General features: G+C 39.1%; 1 protein-coding gene across 4 annotated transcripts in view; it reads right to left on the bottom strand.

Moving 5' to 3' along the window:
- The window catches only part of Sv2c (synaptic vesicle glycoprotein 2C), a 206,865-nt gene that overhangs the window by 155,925 nt on the left and 30,480 nt on the right, over positions 1–20,460 (bottom strand). For 2 of the 4 annotated variants that reach the window (XM_010619116.3, XM_033761488.1), the window contains one exon: positions 13,486–13,534. The exons of the other annotated variants lie outside the window; for them this stretch is intronic. The gene's annotated coding sequence lies outside the window, so the exon portion shown is untranslated. The remainder of the gene's footprint in view (positions 1–13,485; positions 13,535–20,460) is intronic. 4 annotated transcript variants of the gene reach the window in all.

The raw sequence follows: 20,460 nt of genomic DNA, 5'->3' as shown, positions 1-20,460 counted from the left end.
TGAACTTGCATCAATCCTCCTGCCTCAGCCTCCTGAGTGCTGAGATTATAGGTATGCATCACCTTGCCTGGTTATATTATGTTTATTTTGTCGTGATTAAAATATTGGGAAAAACAGATAATTTAAAAATTCAGAAAGTCATAACAAAAATAAAAATAATATGTATTTCTACTACCCAAGGATGACCATTCTCTTTTTTTTAAATTTAAATTTAATTTATTGGTACATGCTAGGTAGACAGTACAGTTACATTCATTACTGGGATCTTGTACCTTTACATGCCAGTTCTTGGTTCTCATTTTTTCCCCTCCCCCCCACCCCTCCTTCCCTCAAACCCTTTAATTCCATTTTTACATTTTCTCATTTTTTTTCCTTTTACCTTATTCCCCTTTCCCTATCCTTCTCACTGTCCCTACACCTTTGGTCCTTTATTTCTATTTGCTACTTGTCTCCTTAGGATATTGAGTATTCTTTTAGTTTTTCACACTAGAGAAACTATTCAGTATTTGCATATGTGTGACTTACTTATTTCACTTAGGAGTATATCCTCAAAACATACCCATTTACATATGAATGAATCTACTTTCTCATTCTTTATGGCTGAGTAGTATTCCATTTTATAGAAAAACTACATCTTCTTTATCCAGTTTCCAACTGATGGGCAGATGGGCTGTTTCCAAGTTTTACCTATGACACACTGTGCCACTATAAACATGGGTGTGCATATAGCACTGTGGTATGATTAATTCTTTTGGAAAGATACCCAGCAGAGAGATGGCTGGGTCAAATGGAACCTCTAATCCTAGTTCTTTGAGGTATTTGCATACTGACTTCCATAGTGGTTGTACCAGTCTGCACTCCCACCAACAATGGAGAAGGGTTCTTTTCTCCCCACAACTGGGCCAACATTTGTTATTGTGTGATTTCTTGATAGCGGCCATTCTTTGTGGGGTTAGGAGGAATCTCAGTGTTGTTTTCATCTGTATCTCTCAAATGACCAGTGATGTGGAGCATTTTTTCATATATTTACTTGCTCCTTTTATTTCTTTGTCTGAGAAATGTCTGTTCATTTCAGATGCCCATTTTAGAATTGGGTCTTTATATGTGGGGTGGCTGGTTGTTTTGAGTTCTTTATATATTTTAGATAATAGTTCTTTGTCTGAGGAGCAGCTGGTAAAAAGTTTTTCCCACATTGTAGGTTTTCTCTTAGTTCTGTTGATGGTTTCTTTTGCAGTGCAGAAGCTTTTTAATAAGATGAGATCCCACTTGTTGATTCTTTCTGCTACTTCCCGTGCTACTGAGGATTTGTTCATAAAGTCTTTTCCTATGCCAGTGTCTTCCAGAATTCTGCCTAACTTATCTTCCAGCAAGTTTAGTGTTTTTGTTTTTATATTTAGATCTTTAATCCACTTGCATTTTAATTTAGTGCATGGTGACAGATAAGAGTCTAGTTTCAATCTTTTGCAGATTGAGATCCAGTTTTTCCAGCACCACTTATTAAAGAGGCTATCTTTCCTCCAGTGGGAACTGGCAGCTCCTTTTTCAAAGATGAGGTAGCTGACTACATCTGGAGTTGTTTTTGTGTCTTCCAATCTGTTCCACTGATCCTCAGGTCTGCTTCTTTGCCAGTACCATGTTGTTTTTATCACAATGGCTTTGTAGTATAGTTTCAAATTGGGAATTGTTATACCCGCTGCCATGTGTCTGTTGCCTAGGATGGCTTTTGCTATTCTATGTCTCTTATGGTTCCAAATGAATTTTTTAATTCTTCTTTCTAGTTCTGTGAAGTATAGTGTTGGGATTTCAATTGGTATTGCATTGAATCTGTATAACAGTTTTGGTAGTATGGCCATTTTCACTATGTTGATTCTTCCTACCCAGAAGCAGGGGATATCTTTCCATTTTCTTATATCCTCTTTGATCTCTTTTTTTCCGAGTGCTGTAGTTTTCAGTGTAGAGGTCTTTTGCTTCTTTTGTTAGATTGATTCCTAGATACTTCCTTTTTTTTTGGATGCTATTTTGAAGGGAATTGTTTTCCTAATTTCTCAGTGAGTCTGTTATTTGTGTACAAGAAGGCTATTGATTTTTGGGTGTTGACCTTGTATCCAGCTATTCTGCTAAAAGTGTCAATTAAGTCAAGAAGTCTTTTGGTGGAGTTTTTTGGGTCTTCAATGTAGAGTGTCATATCATCAGCAAGTAATGACAGTTTAACTTCTTCCTTTCCTATCTTTATTGCTTTAATTTCTTTCTCTTGTCTAATTGCTATGGCTAATGTTTCCAGAATTATATTGAAGAGGAATGATGATAGTGGGCATTCTTGTCTTGTTCCTGATTTTAACCTGAAGGTTTTCAGTTTTTGGCCATTTAATATGATGTTGACTGTTGGTTTTTCATAGATAGCCTTTATTAATTTCAGACATAGACCATCTATTCCAATTTTTTGCAGAGTTTATATCATGAATGGGTGTTGAATTTTGTCAAATGCTTTTTCTGCATCTATGGAGAGGATCATGTGATTCTTGTTCTTGACTTTGTTAATATCATATATTACATTAATTGATTTACGTATGTTGAACCATCCTTGCATCCCTGAAATAAATCCGACTTGGTCAGGATGTATGATCTTCTTGATGATCCTCTGTATTCTGTTTGCTAGTATGTTATTGAGGATTTTTGCATCTATATTCATTAGGGAGATTGGCCTGTAGTTCTCTTTTTTAGTTACATCTTTCCCAGGTTTGGGAATTAAAGTGATATTTGCTTGCAGGAATTTGGAAATATTGCTTCTCTTTCAATTTCGTTGAAAAGTCTGAAGAGTAATGGCAATAGATCTTCTCTAAATGTCTTATAAAATTCAGTAGTGAATCCATCAGGACCTGGGCTTTTCTTTGTTGGTAAGTTTTAAATTAAATTTTCAATTTCACTGATTGTGTGATTTGGGTGTTTAAAATGTTTTTATCTTCTTCATTCAATTTTGGTAATTCATATGTAGCTAGAAATCTGTCCATTTCTTCTGTGTTTTCCATTTTATTAGAGTACAGGTTCTCATAGTATGTATTAATGTTCCTCTGGATTTCTGTGGGATCTCTTGTGACTTTGCCTTTTTCATTCCTGATTGAATGAATCTGAGGCTTTTCTTTCCTTTTTTTGATAAGGTTTGCTAAGGGCTTATCAATTTTATTTATTCTTTCAAAATACCAACTCTTTGATTCATTTATTTTTTTATCATTTTCTTAGTTTCCATTGCATTGATTTCTGCTCTAATCTTTATAATTTCCTCTCTTGTTCAAGCTTTGGGTTTTTCTTGCTCTTGTTTTTCTAGGAGTCTAAGAGTCATCGTTAGGTTGTTTATTTGAGCTTGCTCTGTTTTTCTAATGTGGGCATTCAGTACTATGAATTTTTCATGTAGAACTGCTTTCATTCTGTCCCATAGATTCCTGTATGTTTTATTGGCACTTTTGTTTATACGTAAAAACTGTCTAATTTTTTCTTTGATTTCCTCTGTGATCCATTGATTGTTCAGGAGAGTGTTGTTCAATTTCCATGTGTTTGTGAAGTTCCTATGGTTTCCTGTGCTATTGATCTCCAGCTTTATTGCACTGTGACATGATAATATAAAGAGAATAACTTCAATTCTTTTGCATTCATTCAAACCTGTTTTGTATGCTAGTATGTGACCTATCTTAGAGAATGACCCATGTGCAGCTGAAAAGAATGTGTATTCTGATTTTTTGGGGTAGAACACTCTATAGACGTCTATGAAGTCCATGTGTTCAAAACTTGGTTGAGTTCTAGTATTTCATTGTTGATTTTTTGCCTAGATGATCTGTCTATTTTTGATAGTGGGGTATTCAGATTCCCCACTACAACTGCATTAGTGGTTATTTGGTTTTTCATGTTGCTTAATATTTGTTTTATACAGTTGGGGGCATTTATATTTGGTGCATATATGTTTATGATTGTCATTTCTTCCTCTTGAATTGTTCCCTTTACAAGGATGTAGTGGCCTTCTTTGTCTCTAAATCAGTTTTGGTTTGAAATTTGCTTTGTCTGTGAATAAGATTGCTACCCCTGCTTTTTTCTGGGCTCCTGTTGCATGGAGAATTGTTTTCCATCCTTTCACTTTTAGTCTATGGGCTTCTTTTTGCACTAGGTGTGTTTCTTGTATACAACATATTGTTGGATTTTGCTGCTTAATCCATTCTGCCAATCTATTTCTCTTGATTGGTGAATTGAGGCCATTGACATTGATAGTTATAACTGATATGTACTGACTTATTATTGTCATGTTATTGTCCTTTTGTTGACTCTTTTTATTTTTTGTCCTCTCCTTTTAGTTTCTTGCCTTGACTATTTGATTTGCTTTGTTGGGCCTCCTGGTGTTGTGATCTTCATTGTCTTTTTCTGGGATATTGTTTAAAATTCTTTGTAGTGCTAGTTTAGTATTCATGAAGTTTCTCAAGTGTTCTTTGTCATGGAAGTATCTTATTTCTCCATCCATTTTGAAAGAGAGTTTTGCAGAGTACATCAGTCTTGGTTGGAGGTTGTTTTCTTTTAGGACTTGAAATACCTCACTCCAGGCTCTCCTTGACCTGGGGGTTTGTGTTGAAAAGTCTTCTGTGATTCTGATGGGCTTTCCTTTGCATGTGATTTGTTTCTTTTCTCTTACTGCTTGTAGTATTTTGTTCTTCTGTTGAGTTTCCAGGATCTTGATTACTATGTGTCTAGGTGTAGATTTTTTTTTTTATCATGGCTAGTTGGTGTCCTATATGCCTCGCTTATCTGTATGTCTAATTCTTCCCTTCTCTTTGGGAAGTTTTCTGTCATTAATTCTTTGAACAGCTTTTTAAAGTCATTTGCATTTTCTTCTGTTACTTCATGGATTCCTATCAGTCTTATGTTATTCTTCTTTGCATCATCTAGGAGTTGTTGGATCGATTTCTCATGATCCTCTACTGTTTTTAAGAGACCTCTCTTTTCACGGTCACTGCTATCCTATCTTCTACAGCTGAGATTCTATCTTCGCAATCTTTTACTCTGTTGTATACACTTTCGATAGAGTTTTTAATCTCCTGGATATCTGTCTTAATCTGTTTTATGGATTCCATTTCTTTCCTATGTTGGTGTTCATTGTTTCCATTCTTTCTTATTCTGGGCCTTCATGGTTTCTATTATGTTCCTAAGCTCATCTTTTTTTTTTTTTTGTCAGTTTCTGTTCTGGAATCTCGAATCATGTCTTTCATTTTGCTCACCATCTCTATGGTTATCTGGGAAATAATTTGTTTTGAATTTTTCTAGAGCTTGATTGATCAGTTTATTTTTTTTTTTTTTACTTCCTGTGCTGTGAGTTTTGAGTGCCCTGGAGGTTCACTATCTGATTTTTCATCCTCCTTTGCCCTACTGTTTGTCATTGGCGGACTGGAAGTCTATCTTTGTGGCTTGCTTATGTGTTTTCTCATCTTTATTTTTGCTGTTGGGTTGCCCTTGATTCAATGTTTGGGTCATTAAATCTTCCTGATGTAGCTGCGTCCCAGCCTTTGATTCTCTATGGACTTACAGACATTCTCATTTTCATAATTGAGAAAACAACTCATCAAATCAATCCCTATCCTTAATCCCTATCAATAAAATCACAAACATAATAGGATCATTCACCGCCTTTTATAGCCTGCCATGCCTCTGCAGAGTACGTCCAAGGACTGGCTCAATCAGGGGATCTCATCGTGGGTGGGCTACCCTCCTGGCGCTGTGTCGGAGCCAATCAGTGGTGCCCGCTGGAAGCAGTGTGGCTCCAGAGGAGGCTTGTAGATCAGGCCAGGCCACACAGCAGAGAGGGCTCTGAGTCCAAGCCAGGCTGATGACATAATACTCACCAGCCTGGTGCTGTGCCAGAGCCAAACAGTGGTGCCTCCTGGAAATGGCATGGCTCCAGAGGAGGCCCTTAGATTGGGCCAGGCCACAGAGCAGAGAAGGATGACCATTCTTAATAATCAGAAATTCTTCTTCTGTTATGGTTGGGATCTAAAATATTCCTCAAAAGTCTCAGTGTGCAGAAGTGACTGAGTCATGGGGATGTTATTCTCATCAGTGAATCCACTGATGAGTCCAGTAGGTGAATGTGCTATTTGGAGGTGGGTCCTGGTTGGAGGTGGGTCACTAGGGTGTGACCAGCAAGAGTGTGTTCTTGTTGCTGGCTCCTCCCTTCTCTCTCTGCTTTCCAGTCACCATGATACAAGCAGTTTTTCTCCACCAGGCCCTCTCACTATGTGGTTTCTGCCTTGGAGCTGACCATGGACTGAACTCAATGAAGCTGAGCCAAAACAAACCTCTCTTCATTTAAGTTGTGAGTGTTAGGTATTTTGTCTCAGTGACAGGAAAGAGACTAAAACAAATTTCAATTTTAGATTATGCAGATCCAAGAGCAGATGATTAATGTAGATCACACTGTACATTTGCATTTACAGCCCTTCTCAAATTACTCTATTATTTTTTACTCTTTGGATTTGAATTTCCCCATTTGTTGGGTTAGCAAGTATCTCTGATAATATAGGGCTCCATTCATATCTAGTAATTCTTGGTTCTAACATGCACAGATTCTGGTGCAGTAGTTATCAAAATGTGGTCTGCGAATCCCCAGGAACCTGTGAGATGAAGACAGTTTTAATAACAATAGAAAGGTTATTTGACTCTTTCACTCTCACTTTTTATGAATGTATAGTGGCATTTTTCACAAGCTACATAATAAATAAAGACTCAATTGCTCTGGTGGCTAATCTGTTTGTAGCTTTTTATATTTTCAAAAGCATCACAGTTTTAATTTCTAATATGGTAAAGATCAACAAATAAAACTCACAAAAATGGAAGCTCTTTTGCCATTAATAATTTTTGAGGATAAAAATTGAGTTCTGAGACCAGACCAAAAAATTCAGAAACATTGTTTTATAGGACTCCTTTCCTTCCAGGACCCTGCACTGAAGAGGACTTCTGTTATACTTATGCTTGATTGTGTCAACTTGACTGCCTTGAGAGTCACCAAGGGGATTGGTGAAACACATTTCCAGGTATATCTGGGTGGGCAATGGAGGTATATTGTTGGGTGTATATCTGGTCCTTCATCCTTGGTCTCTGGCATTATTCCTTCCTTTTCTTTCTGACTACCACGAAAGCATGTTTGATGCACCATGCCATTCCACTATAATGTTTCTGCTTTACAGCCAGGTGTCCATGGACTGCATCACCCGAAACCATGAGCCAAACTAAATCTCTCCTCTTTTAAGTTGTAGCTATCAGTTATTATATCTCAGTGACAGGGCAGCTGACTAATAATCTTTTTTATAGGATTTTGGTTGTTATTTGTTATATGGTTTTGAGTTTTCCCCTGCTAGAACCCCCACAGGGTCAACAAACTGATGAGCCAGTCTGTCCATCAGTAGTTCAGTTCTGCATTTCCATAGTGTCCATACAAGTGCAAAGGTTTAGGTTTTCTTCCCAGGTGGGTGACATTTCCCACCTCTGTCTATGGTGGACACTGGGGAGCATTCCTTCTCCCAGGTGGAAATGGGCAGTGTATTTCTGGCTTCCAGCTTGCCTGACTTCATAGTAGTTACAATGTGGAAAGCACAGTTTCAGCTTTTATACAGTCCTAACCATGTCTTCCTTTTCCATTTCCTGAAACCTAAGAATTTGTTTGTATTATTTTGAGGTCAGCTATTTATTATCTAGATGGTATTTTGAAGTGTCATCAATACATGTAGATAATAGGGTCGGGTTGAGGAGAGAGGAATTATTATGTGTTCGATTTACCATCTTGACCCAGAAGTTAACACTTTCACAATCTTCTTTAATATTGAAAATTTTCTCATTCTTTTAAATGATTTATCTACTATTTTATTTACAATGTACTCTATTTTATTTAATCTATATCCTGCTGTGAATTAGTTTATTATTACTGATGTGTGTACTAAAAATTCCTGAGGTCAAAAGAAAAACCTAGTTTTATGATTTTATAAAACAATGTTGTCCTTCAGAAAGTTTGGGATGATTTATAACTTCTAGAAGCAGTAAGAGAGCCTTGCTTCCTTATACAATCACCTATATTGGAAAGAAGCTTTTGAGATTAGTGAAAAATGGTGTTTTATCATTCTAATTTGCATTTGATTACTGGTAAAATTGAATGTTCTTTTCTAAGAAAATCTTTTCTCCATTCCCCATTTTGTGTTGAGCTTTACAGTGAACTTTTAATGATCTCCAGAGCCTGTGAATGTTACCTTATTTGGAAAAAAGGTAATTATATTGATTTTGAGATAAATTATGCATCCAAATGGGCCCTAAATCAAATGACAAGTGTTCTTATGAAGACAGAAAGGAGACAACAGAGATGCAGAGGAGGCTGCATGAAGATGGAGGCAGAGGTTAGAGCTATACAGAAGCTGAGGAATCCCTCAAGTTGCCCAAGCTATAAGGGATAAGGAAGGATTATCTTCCTTAGAGGAAATGTGCCCCTGCTAACATCTGGATTTTGGAATTCTGGCCTCCAGAACCGTGAGAGAATAAATTTCTGTATTTGAAGTCACTCAGTTTGTGGTAATTTGTCGGGCAGCCACAGGAAACTATCATGAGGTGTTTTTCTTAATGAATTGTAAGACTCTTTATACAGTAAGGAAATAAACTCTTTGTATATATTGAATATATTTTCCTCAGATGGACTTATCAATGGTAGGACATTGCCATGAACAGTTACTAAATTATTTTCAGGTTGTCTATTGAAAAGTTTCTGTATTCATGTTATCTACCTTTCAATGAGTTTATGAAGGCTCTCTTGAATTTTTCTGAAATATTTTTCGATAATTATTCTAATTAATTTTAGTTTCATTGTTTAATGTTTAGTTCTGGAACTTTTTGTATTGTATGAGCAGGAATTTTTAAAAAATGAATAACCAAATATTTTGGAAAATTATTAAAATTCACCTTTATAAGACACAAAACTTCAACATGTCTTAGTATCTCTTCAGTTTTATATCCTGCTTCTACTTTCAACTATTATTTATTACTGTTCTCATAAGCATGTTCTAGTTTTAACTGTCATCAGTTTGTTAGAAGTTTTTTTTTCTTTGAGTTTATTGGTATATTTTAGGGATACAGTACAGTTACATTCATTGTTGGGCTCTTGTACCTCTACATGACAGGTCTTGGTTCTCATTTTTTCCCCTTGTCCCTGCCCTCCCTTCACCCCCCCTCCCCTCCCCATCTACAAACACTTTATTTCCATCTTTTCATTATCTCACATTTTTTCTTTTCCCTTATTACCTTTCCCCTACCCATCTCACCTTCCCTACACCTTTAGCCACTTTCCTCCCATTTCATAATGTCAGTATGTTAGACGTTTTAATATCTATCAGTGCATTTATGCTTCCTAACTCATCCTTTCCAAATATTTATTGATCACTCTCATCTACATTCTCATCCAAATAAACTGCAGAATTGCTTAACTATTTTTCAAAGGAAATTTTCTAAAGAACTGTACTGTTTATAAATTAATTCTGGAGCTAAACACATTAATGTATTTAAGCCAAAAATAAAAAAATTTTAAATTTTTGCATAAAACTCATATATGTTCCCTCAAAAAATTCAAGGAATGGAATATAACGTGCTGAGTGATAGCTGTTTCTTTATGAGTATTGATCCTCTTTCCATTGTTCCTGATGGTCTCTAATGCTTGTCAATTCTTTCTTTGGATTTGTTGTAGGGACATTACATGCCTCTTTTGTCTCACTTGAGCAGGGAGCCTACACTGTAGTATTTTGCTGTGAGGACCCACTCTGTCCATGGGTAAAATATGTGACCTAAGATGAAGTAACTGATGGGAAGGAAGAGAGTGACATTTGTGCTCAAAAGGAGAGGGGTGTTTTGGTCACAATAATCCTCTGTTGTTGTGGGCAGCATCTCTCTACCAGGAGACAGGCTGGCCTGGGACCATCTTGCTTCATCACCCATAGTGGACAGCAGAGGCACTGTCTTTGAGTATTCTCACTGGCCTCCGAACCTACCAAACATGAACCCATGCTACTCCTGGGCATTTGCTTCATTTTGATAGGAGAATTTGATCTAGAGTTTCTTTTCTTTTACTCAGAAGCCTATAACTAAAGAATGTGATATTCTTATTACTAAAATCTAGAAATCATACCAATTCCCTGTCTTTATCTGCTTCTACTTTCTTCTCATCCATTTTAATTTGTATTTTCAAGTCATTTAAGCATTCCATTCTAAATACTAACATAAGCTCAAAAAAAATCATGGAGCCCAAAGTCCTTTGACCTCACAGACTTTCATAACCTAGCACCTTCTACCTATCATATTGTCATTTTATTTTGTTTTTATGATATAATTTAATCTATCTAATAAACATCTTAAGTTTATGCAACCCCCCCCACACCAAAAAAACCTCAAGGAATAAGAATTTTAAGAGAAAAAATTTTATTATGTTCCATGTTCTGAAAATGGAATACTAGGCATTGAAGGATTAAGATGGTCATTTCATCCAGAAAAAGGATATTACTTAACCCTTCTATATACCCCAGTGAAATTCTGATGTTTTCTCATCATGCCAGTTATTTAATGCACATATGCATATAAATATACATATATTTAAAAATTCCCTACTTATATATGATTTTACTTATTGATTTTTCAAAACCATAATGTACATTCTGGTCACAAGCTTTAGTTTTGCCAGGCCCAGTGAGTGGGTCGTGGTGTGTAATGTCAGCAGCTATGGGGAGCAACTCACTGAATATCCATCATGGAACAGAAAGAATGAGCTGCACAGAGTAGGTGGAACTAGCTGCAGAAGCCTCTGAACCACGCTGTGAGTCATCATTTAACTTCTGTGACAGTTAACCTTGTTATCAATTTGACTGGCTTCAGAGATACCTAGGAGATTAGAAAAGCACACTAGTGATCGTCCAGGTGGGTCATGGGGGTATGATCTTGAGAACTACATTCGGCCCCCAGCCTTTTCCTTCCTGGCTGTTTCTGTCTTTCTAGCTGTCATGAAGTGAGCAGCATTCGTCCCCCATACCTTTCTGCCATGTTTCTGCCTTGGAGCCAGCCAAACGTGGACTGAAACCTCTGAAACCATGAGCTAAAATAAAATCTATTCTCCTTGAGATTGTCCCACCAATGGAAAGCTGACCAATACAGCTTCCTTTCTGTTCTCTTCTGGAGACCTGGGCCCTTTTCCAGTGCAGGGTTCATAGAGCAGCTTTGCAGGAAAAATGCATAAGCAGATCTTGGGTGTGTTGAGCCCATGAGGGGTGAGGTGCTCCTGAATTTCCATTCCCAATCATAATTGGCCCTGCCATCTTTTGGGAAACCCGGGTGCCTGAGGAGCATCCAAACTGTCTGCACTGAGAAGCATAATCAGCTCCAATAGTGCCATATACAATTTCTACCCTTAACAGCAGCAAGACATTCTATCCCATGATGTGACCAATGACCATCTGGCAGATGGCTCCATGCTTTAAACAGAACAGCAGCAGATTTGGAAGGGACCCTTTGTGAGTGTGGCAACAGCCCCTCAGGATGAATGTGGTCAACCATGCCTCTTTCACTGGGATTTAGGAAATGCCTGAGGAAAACTCAAAGAGAAGCAAAACCAGAAATGGTGTTGTCTGCAGGAAGTGGCCTCTGGAAAAGTTGCTGGGGCTGGGAAGAACAGAAAAAGAGGGACTTCCCTCAATGATTCTACTTATCTCCCCAGATTAAGAGAGGGCCCACAAGATCCAGTCATTTACTCAGCAAGCATCTAGTAAGCACTTATGATGTGCCAGGCACTCCTCTGGGAGCTGAAAAGCAGAGACTGAAGAAAATACACAAAGTCCCTGATTACATAGAGCTTTTTTGGGGTGAGGGACAAGACAGATAATAAAAAAGAGAAAGAACTGCATGTAGTGGTGAGGGCTACAGATAAAAATAAAGCAGGTAGCAGGCTATAGCAAGCTCCATCCCATAGAATAGTCACTGATGATAGAAATGTCCTACATCTGTGCTGTCCACCAAAACAGGATGATTTAAATAGAGTTGACCACACATGGCTAGTACCTGGCTCACTGCATGATGCAGGGCCACAGAGTGTGGAGGTGACGCTGCTCTAGGCAGGACACTCAGGGATGGACAGTCAGAGCATATGACACTTGAATAGAAGCTAGGTCAAGGCCAAGGCATAAACCATGCTGCTATCCAGGGGCTCAGATCCTTCTAGAATGGCAAGAGCAAAGACCTTTAGATAGAGAATGGTAGGGAGGCCAGGTGGCTGAGCAGAGTCAAGGACAGACTGTCAAGGGAAGTGGATACAGACAGATCATCAAGGACTTTGAAGACCATGGAATGGGCCTTGGTTTTCATTCGGAGATAGGTTCAAAGCAGGGAAGTGAATGAGTCCATTTTTCCATTGCCATAGCAAAATATCTAGAGCTGGGCATTTAATAAAGAAAATGAAAAAATTTAACTTGCAGTTTTGGAGGCTGACAGTCCAAGTTCTGGTGGCACCATCTGTTCCCCTTTCTAGAGAGAGCCCTTAGTTGCATCACACCATGGCAGAGAGGCAGAAGGAAAAGAGGTTCATGCAGAAGAGACCGCATGGCAAGACAGGAAGTCAGAGACCAGGGAGGGGCTGGTCTGCTCTTCTCAGCGTTAACTCATACAGAAACTAGCTTGCTCCCTGAGACCAAAATTAATTCTTTCTGAGGGCTATGCCTTCATGACCTAACACCTTCCCCCAGGTGTCACCACTTACTGATCCTCCACCTCTACACCACCACACTGGGGACAAGACTCCACATGAGCCCATGGAACACAAACCACATCGGAACTTTAACAGGAAGTGACAATATCTGGAAGAATATAACTTAGTAGCATCCAAACAATGATTTTTTAAAAATGTTTGTATTTTGTACACTTTTTTGGGGGGAGGGGTACCGGGATCGAACTCTGGACCTTGCGCTCATAAGGCATGTGGCAAACAATGATTTCTTACAATGATTTCTACAAGCATTTTGCATGCTTATCATCCCAGCATGTGGCTGAGGCAGGAAGACTGTGAGTTTGAGGCCAGTTTGAACTACATAGTGAGACCCTGCCTCAGAAAACAAAACATAACAACAATAACAAAAAACATCAAGGATTTTTTAAAAACACAATTTGCCTAATCACTGGCCATGCTTCCTTTTCTTTCACTAGATCCTGTGCCCTGCTTGTTCATACGTTCATATGTTGTTTTGGTTATTCTGACTACATTCAACTTGCAATGAACACAACTTTAAAATAACGCAGCAGGCACTTAATGTCTTTAAAGGCAGGTTTGAGGAAGGGGTGGGACAGTTCCAACAGAGCATCAAAGAGAAAAATCCAGCACTCAATTGTACCCAGTAGGTGCTTAATAAGTACTGTAATTACCTTCCCTTCTTCACCTCAAATTCATTCTCTCACCTGAACTAGGACAAAATAAGAGTAGCATCTTTTCTTCTGCTTGATAACCCTGGAAGTAGAAGACAAAGAGTAAGACTCAATCTGTAAGAAAAGTACCTCTGTCTTTTAAATTGGCTATAGAACCAGTCAATCTTGATTTGAGCAATTACATCCAAAGGCAGAAAACTAACGCAGTCACATGTTCCACTCATTATCTCAGTGGAACAATGCACAGTTGTTCCCAGATTATAAAAAAAACAACTCTGCAGCATCCCTTGAGTAAACAGGTGTCCCAGACATATTAAAGTGATTCAGGTTATTGGAAATAAACAGCGTTCTGGCTTCTGAGTCAGATACACACCTGGGTTCCAGTGATGCCTTTGCCACTTACTAGCAGTGTGCCGTTAGTTAAAAATGGAAAGTAACAGTGCTGTTGCGAACCTTCAATGTCATCAAAGACAAAACTCAGTTCCTGGTATCCACTAAGTAAAGTCTAGTTTACTTGAAAGTCAAGAATAAAAGAAAATAGTTTATTAATAGAATCCATTGATAATGCTGGTGGTTTCCCTTTTCAAAGGGAGAAATGAGTATTAGCCAGAGAAGAGTGGGGCCTGGGAGTCAGGGCTGAGCACAGTGTCACCCAAGGCTCCCTGGTGTTTACTGCTGTCACCTAGTGACCCAACCTGAGGCTTAGTCTTCAAAGAAAAGCTTCACAAAGATGTCTATTTCCCTATCCTCTCTGAGGGAATCACAGCAATGTGATTAGCATATTTGTAGGCAGGCCTTTAATGCAATTTAAAAGTATAGGCAGATGTATCAAGTCTACTTCACTCATATTACATTGATTACAGCAAAACACTTTTGTGTGGACCTCAGTTAACTCACAGAGATGTCCATGCAGGAGGAAATGGAGCTCCTCAAGCTTGTTCTCCTCTTGCCTTACTGCCTGGAAATGATATATTTTCTCCTTCCCCTTTGCCCACTTCTTACTCAGAAATATTCATTTTGTGAGGTTCCCTGTGATGGCTCTGGAGGCAGCAGCCTTTGTTTACTTCAACAGCTCAGAAGCACTGTGATGAAATCCTCAGAGCTTTGTCCTCGGAGGATGTTCTCCCCTGTGTGGCCCTTGCTGGTAGCTTCTAGAAGGAAGGCACCAGGGACTCCCTGAACACCCCCACTAGAGCTCTGCAGCTCAATGAAGGTGCAGCTTGAGAACCAAGGAGTTTTGGTGGTGCACAAGTCCCTACAGAGCCATCTACAAAGTGAGACACCAGGAACATTCATCTATCTGGCTGTCTGTGTCCAGCCCAGGATCCTGTTGGCACATAATACTTCTGGGTGCTGGTTTCCTGCCAGGGGTTGGGGGGAGCTGAGTGGGGAGGGGAGTACAAATTGGTACATTAGAAACAACAGCATAAGAAATCAAGGCAACCACTGAAGACTAGGTGTGTTCTCTTTCAATAAAACTTCCTTTGTTGTCATTTGGGAAAACAGCTGCTGAACTAATTCACACACAGCAGATAAATAGATGGCTAAAGACGCAAAGTACTTTCCCTTTTGCTGAGTTATTTCTTTCTTAATTGCCTAGTCCAGTGAAATGCATCTATTGTGGAATTTCAAGCTCAGTGGTTGGGTATATAAGTTAGCTACTGGGGAGCAGGAGGAACTATTTAGTCTAATCCCTCCCAAGTGGGCTACTGAATATTACACCAATGATGAGAACTGATCTGGCCACAAAGCAATGATCAAATGAGAAGCCAGAAATTATCCACCCACCCCATCAGGCTCCAAGTTCTCTAAGGGAAGGAACTATCTTAGTTACTTTCTTTGTTGGTGAGACACAATAGCAGACCCCTACAAATTAAAGGAGGAGAGGTTTATTTTTGGCTCACATTTTAGTCCATAGTTGGCTGCTCCAAGGCAGACTGTTGCGGCATAAGGGCAGTGGGGAGGAGAGCGCTCAGGACATGGCAGACAGGAAGCAGGGAGAGTCAGGCGGGAGCGGGGAAAGAGATGTGCCTTTCCAGCTCTCTGTGGGTCAGGCTCCACCTCCCAACATCACATTTAGGGATAAGCTTGTCAGTGGACTCATCCACTGCTGAGTATCATGTCCCCGAGAGCCAACCACCTCTCAAAAGCTCCACCTGTGAGCACATGAGATTTTGGGGAACATCAAGATAGAAACCATGACAGGGATCATGCTCTGGTTCACCTTGGAGTCTATGTGAGCAAGGAAATCCTGGGGTCTGTTCTTTTACTCATCCGCCACATGGCTATTTCGTACCTGCTGCACAGTGCAGTGTAGGTCATTCCTAGGCTCTAAGCACACGGAAATTGAAGGCTCCAGCTCTCACATTAAGGGATTTTCCACTCAGTGGAGTATCCCACAAATACAATATGATAGAGAAATTACACTGACATTATAGGATAGAATGGGGTGCAAACTCAGCCAGCCTGGTTAAAGGTGGACAAGAAAAGGTCTTCACTGATCAAGGACTCTCGGCCCTCTGGTGTTCAAGGATATGCACTCCTGGTGTGCCATCTGTGTGGCATGACATAGCATTTCTAAAGTACAGAAATTTCATATACATCATCTCATTTGATCACTTACAGGCCTTCAAAGAAAAATAAATTAAATGAGGCGGGTGTATTAGGACTGACCCAGAGTCACAGAGACCGCCTTACCATTATGCTCTGAATCTTGTTCCTCTTAGTTGCTGAGCCATGGGGTGAACCTCAGACACTCATGATCCAATATGGCAATACTATGCCCACTTTCCTATATGTTTTATCCTCCCCTGGCTTCCAGGATCCTGTTTCTAAACTCCCCATAGAATGCTCATACGGAGGACAGATAAGAACTGTAGAGCTGTGTGGCAAAGCTGGTGCTGGCCACTGCCAGGCCCCACCTGCCCCATACCACACACCCACACCATCCTCACAGACCGGAATCCTATGTGTACATCAGCACAATCGCATGTCAGAGGCTCATGGGGCTGCTCTTGATTGTCCAGCCCCACAGGCTAACTCCACACACCCCAGGTGACTGCAAAATTTGACTAATACTTCCTCAGGTCGTGCTCTGCTCGAGAGGGTGCCTTGCCTACTAACAGCATACGCAAACACATTGGTTCTGCCTAAGAGGATTCCTACTGGCTCTGTGCCATCAAGCATATTTAAGAAACACTGTTCCCTCATCTAATCCATCCCAGTGAGACACAAATCACATCCCCACCCTTGAGTTCAAGATAAGGGGCCTCCTTTTCTTCCCCCTCTGCTTCCTGTGCCCAAGCCAGCCTTTCTCATAGTTTCCACATAACCCCACAGCTTCTGTTCTGCAGCATTCCCTTCCTAAAAGTCTCAAGAAATACAAATGCAGGTCCTGTGTGATATGTGTGTTAGAAAATGCTTTGTTAGTTGGTATAGGTGGGCGTCATTTACCATTGATAGGTGATTAAAAATGCTGGGGGCAGTTATTCCTCTAGAGAACTAGACTCCTTGAACCTCTTGCCTCTGTTGTCACATGACACCCTCTCTGTACGTCTCTGTCCAGATTTTCCTCTTCTTATCAGGATACCAATCATATTAGAATCCACCCTAACAATCTCATATGCACTTGACTGAATCAAGTAGGCAAAGGCTCTACTTCCAAACAAGGTCACATTCACAAGCAACAGGGGCTGGGCTTCAGTGTAGTTTTTGGAAGGGGCACAGTTTAACACATAGCATGCATCAAGCCATAGAACTGACTATGAAATGAACTCAAATTTCATTAGTGTTTTTCCTATAACCACTCTCAGATCTCCAAAGTGAGACGGGCAGATAATTCAGGTCTCAGATCTCAGACACTATTTATACAGTAAATGGCAAGTTTCTTGTAACCTCAGGAGCATGAATGCTCTTCTGAGGTTGGGATAGAAAAGGAAAAACAGAATATTTATGAACACATATGTAAACAATCCAACTGCTTTCCTTTACTTTCTTTCACCCTCCCACAAGAGCAAACTTTATGCGTCAAAGTCATATGCAGCAACACCCTGCATAGTTAAGACTTGGAAAACCCTTCTATAACATTTATTGTTCTTTTGCTTATCCTATTCCTGATAGCAAAAAGGTTGGTTGTGTCATCATAAATTCACAAAGATCATCAAAAAGCTAAGAAAGACGGCCAGTGATTATTTCCCTCCTTTGTGAATCACTGGTTGTAGAACTCAGGCGAATCCTCTGAAGCCAATAAAACGAGGCTTAGGTGCAAGCAACACCACCAGCAGATAGCTCATAAGTTACCAACCTCTTCTTTGTCTACACAATGCTAAACAACTAGGTCATTGTTTTTCACCACCATTTCATTAACCAAATGAATAAGTTATCTCCATTTGCTTTAGGATGAGAATGTCAGAGTCAAAGTTTATATCTTTTTGATCTCAAGGTCAAGTAGCAAGAGATAATATTAGCCTTTAGCTTGAAACTAGGACACAATCTTTCACATCCTAAAAGGTTGAATGATGGATCAGGCATGGTGGCATATATCTGTAACCCTAGTACTCTGGAAGGCTGAGTCAAGAAGAATACAAGAATATAAAGCTGGGCAAGTTAGCAACTTAGCAAGGCTCTGTCTCAGAATGACACAAAGAAGAGCTGGGGATGTAGCTCAGTGTGAAGGCTCTGTGTTCAAACCACAGTATCACAGAAGAAAAGAAAATGACAGAAAGGCTATCCAATGTAAAATTGTTTCTCTATAAAGTATAACTATTTCATTTGTATAGGATGGGAAAGATATTTTCTCCTCTAAATGGTAAAATTTCAAGAACATGTGCACTTAGAATTTTTACATAAAAATAAAGTTAAAACGCTTTTCTAGAACAAGTTCTGTAATTGTTATTTGCACCACTAATCTGGCATATTTTCATTCTGCTGAGTCTATTCACACATTCTCTTCATAGCACTTTTTTTCCAGTACTGGGAATTGAACTCAGGACCTCACACTTGCCAGACAGGTGCTATGCAACTGAGCTAAATTCCCTGCCCTCTTCATCTAAATTATTTTGGCTTATCTTTCTCTTTCTGTCCTCTTTGATTTCTACAAAAGGGACATCACTCTCATTTCATCACATTATAGAAAGTATTTTCTTAGTTATTATTATTATTATTGAAGTACATGTCTGTCTTCATTATTACTTTTTTTAAAACAAGAAAGCAACTTTCATATCCCATGATCTCTTCCTGATTTCTCATCCTCTGCGAATTATGGGTCATGAGCCCTAAAAAAAGGTTCCTTCTGATCTGTGCAGAAAAACATTCTAGAAAAAGCAACTGGAAAATAGATATCTTCAATATTTGTTTACTTTGTTGTACAAACTCAATGTGAGTGACCTTTACTTAAAATTTGATTTTTTTCAGACTGAGGTGTAATGTAAACTTTAAAAGGGTCTGCAGATAGCTTACAGATTTTGAGAATAAAACATTATTTTTAAAGTGATCAATTTTAACAGATCATTACAAAACTTACTTCTATTAGGAAAACTACTTCCTTAATGAGTTTTCAAGTTTTACTTTTATATTTTATGTAATCAATTCTTAATCACCAGACACAGTATCAAATAAATCTATAATTGAAAGACCAGGGATTTAGCTCAGTGGAACCATGCCTGCCTTGCAAGCACAAGGCCCTGAGTTCAATCCCTGGTACTGAGAAAAAAAATGTAATTGAAAATTATAAGGTATTATTTGACTGTGAATTATAAATTGTGTGTGTATGTGTGTGTGTGTGTGTGTGTGTGTGTGTGTGTATATATATATATACACATATATATATAAAAAATATGGATCTTGTATTAGTCCATTATTCTATGTTAGCACTTCCTAAACTGTGGAATAAAATCAAGGAAATACTAATAAATATTACTGTACATTAAACATTTAGAATCCAAAAGAGCAACCATGTATTATGTATTATCACAAATTGTTGCAATTAGACAAAGGTTTATAATCCTAACATTTTAACACCCTGTTTTTGAGTTGGAGTACTTCAAAATGTGTTAATCATTTCATTTTGGACTGCTTACTGATTTCCTTAAGAAGTCAAATGTTGGATTGTTTCATGTTAGATTACTTAGTCATTTCTGGAAAAATTTCATTACTTTCTGAACTCATTTTTGTGTACTCATATTTAATATATATGTATATATATAGTCTTTTGAGCTTCTCTTGGTGATTTATAAAAACATTTGTTCCTCCCACATTCAATAGATATTGACTGACTTTCCACTCTGTATCAGGCACGGTTCTAGGTCCTCAGTATTCAACACTGGCAAGCAATACACCCAACTTGTGGAGTACTGCTATTCCCCACCTCTGTCTGAACAACCTGAATTACTGGAGCAGCCCCCCACTGCATGTCTCTGCTTCTTCCCTTGTCCTTTTCGATTCCATCCTGAGCATAGTAGGCAGAATAATCTCTTGAAATTAAGTCAGATCACACCCCTCTCTTAGTAAAACCAAAGTCCTTACCAGTGTCCATTGTCTGACTCTGTTACCTTTCTGAGCTCACCTGCTTCTCCCCTTTTATTACTCTGTGGTAGAAGCATAAGAGAGGAAGCATGAGGAAAAGTAGTCCACCAGCAGAGGTGGGGTAGGTAACAGAAGCAGCAGGTAAAAGGGGGTGGTGCAGAGAAGGACGGAGAACTCAGCTTATGGACATACAACATTTAGTGTCTATTAGACATTAACCATAGAGCTAGCTGAGTACAGAGCAGATATTCAGGACACACAAGACTGGGCTAATGGTAGACACTCGGAAGCCAACAGCATGTAGCTGAATTTTAAGGCATAAGAGTGAATGAAACCACAAAGCAAGTCAGTGTGGGAAGAAAAGAGAAAAGGACAGAGAAGATGAAGAGGAGGAGAGGATTGCAGCCTTAAAGCCTGGAAGGTTAAGAGGTTGGGATGAGGAAGAGAAATAACCAAGAAGAGGGCTGGGGATTTAGCTCAGTGGTT

This window comes from Fukomys damarensis, unplaced genomic scaffold (genome assembly GCF_012274545.1).
Source record: "Fukomys damarensis isolate Sample0158 unplaced genomic scaffold, DMR_v1.0_HiC HiC_scaffold_1, whole genome shotgun sequence".
Lineage (NCBI taxonomy): Eukaryota > Metazoa > Chordata > Mammalia > Rodentia > Bathyergidae > Fukomys > Fukomys damarensis.
Note: the sequence above shows the minus strand (reverse complement) of the source record. Positions and strands in the feature narration are given on the sequence as shown.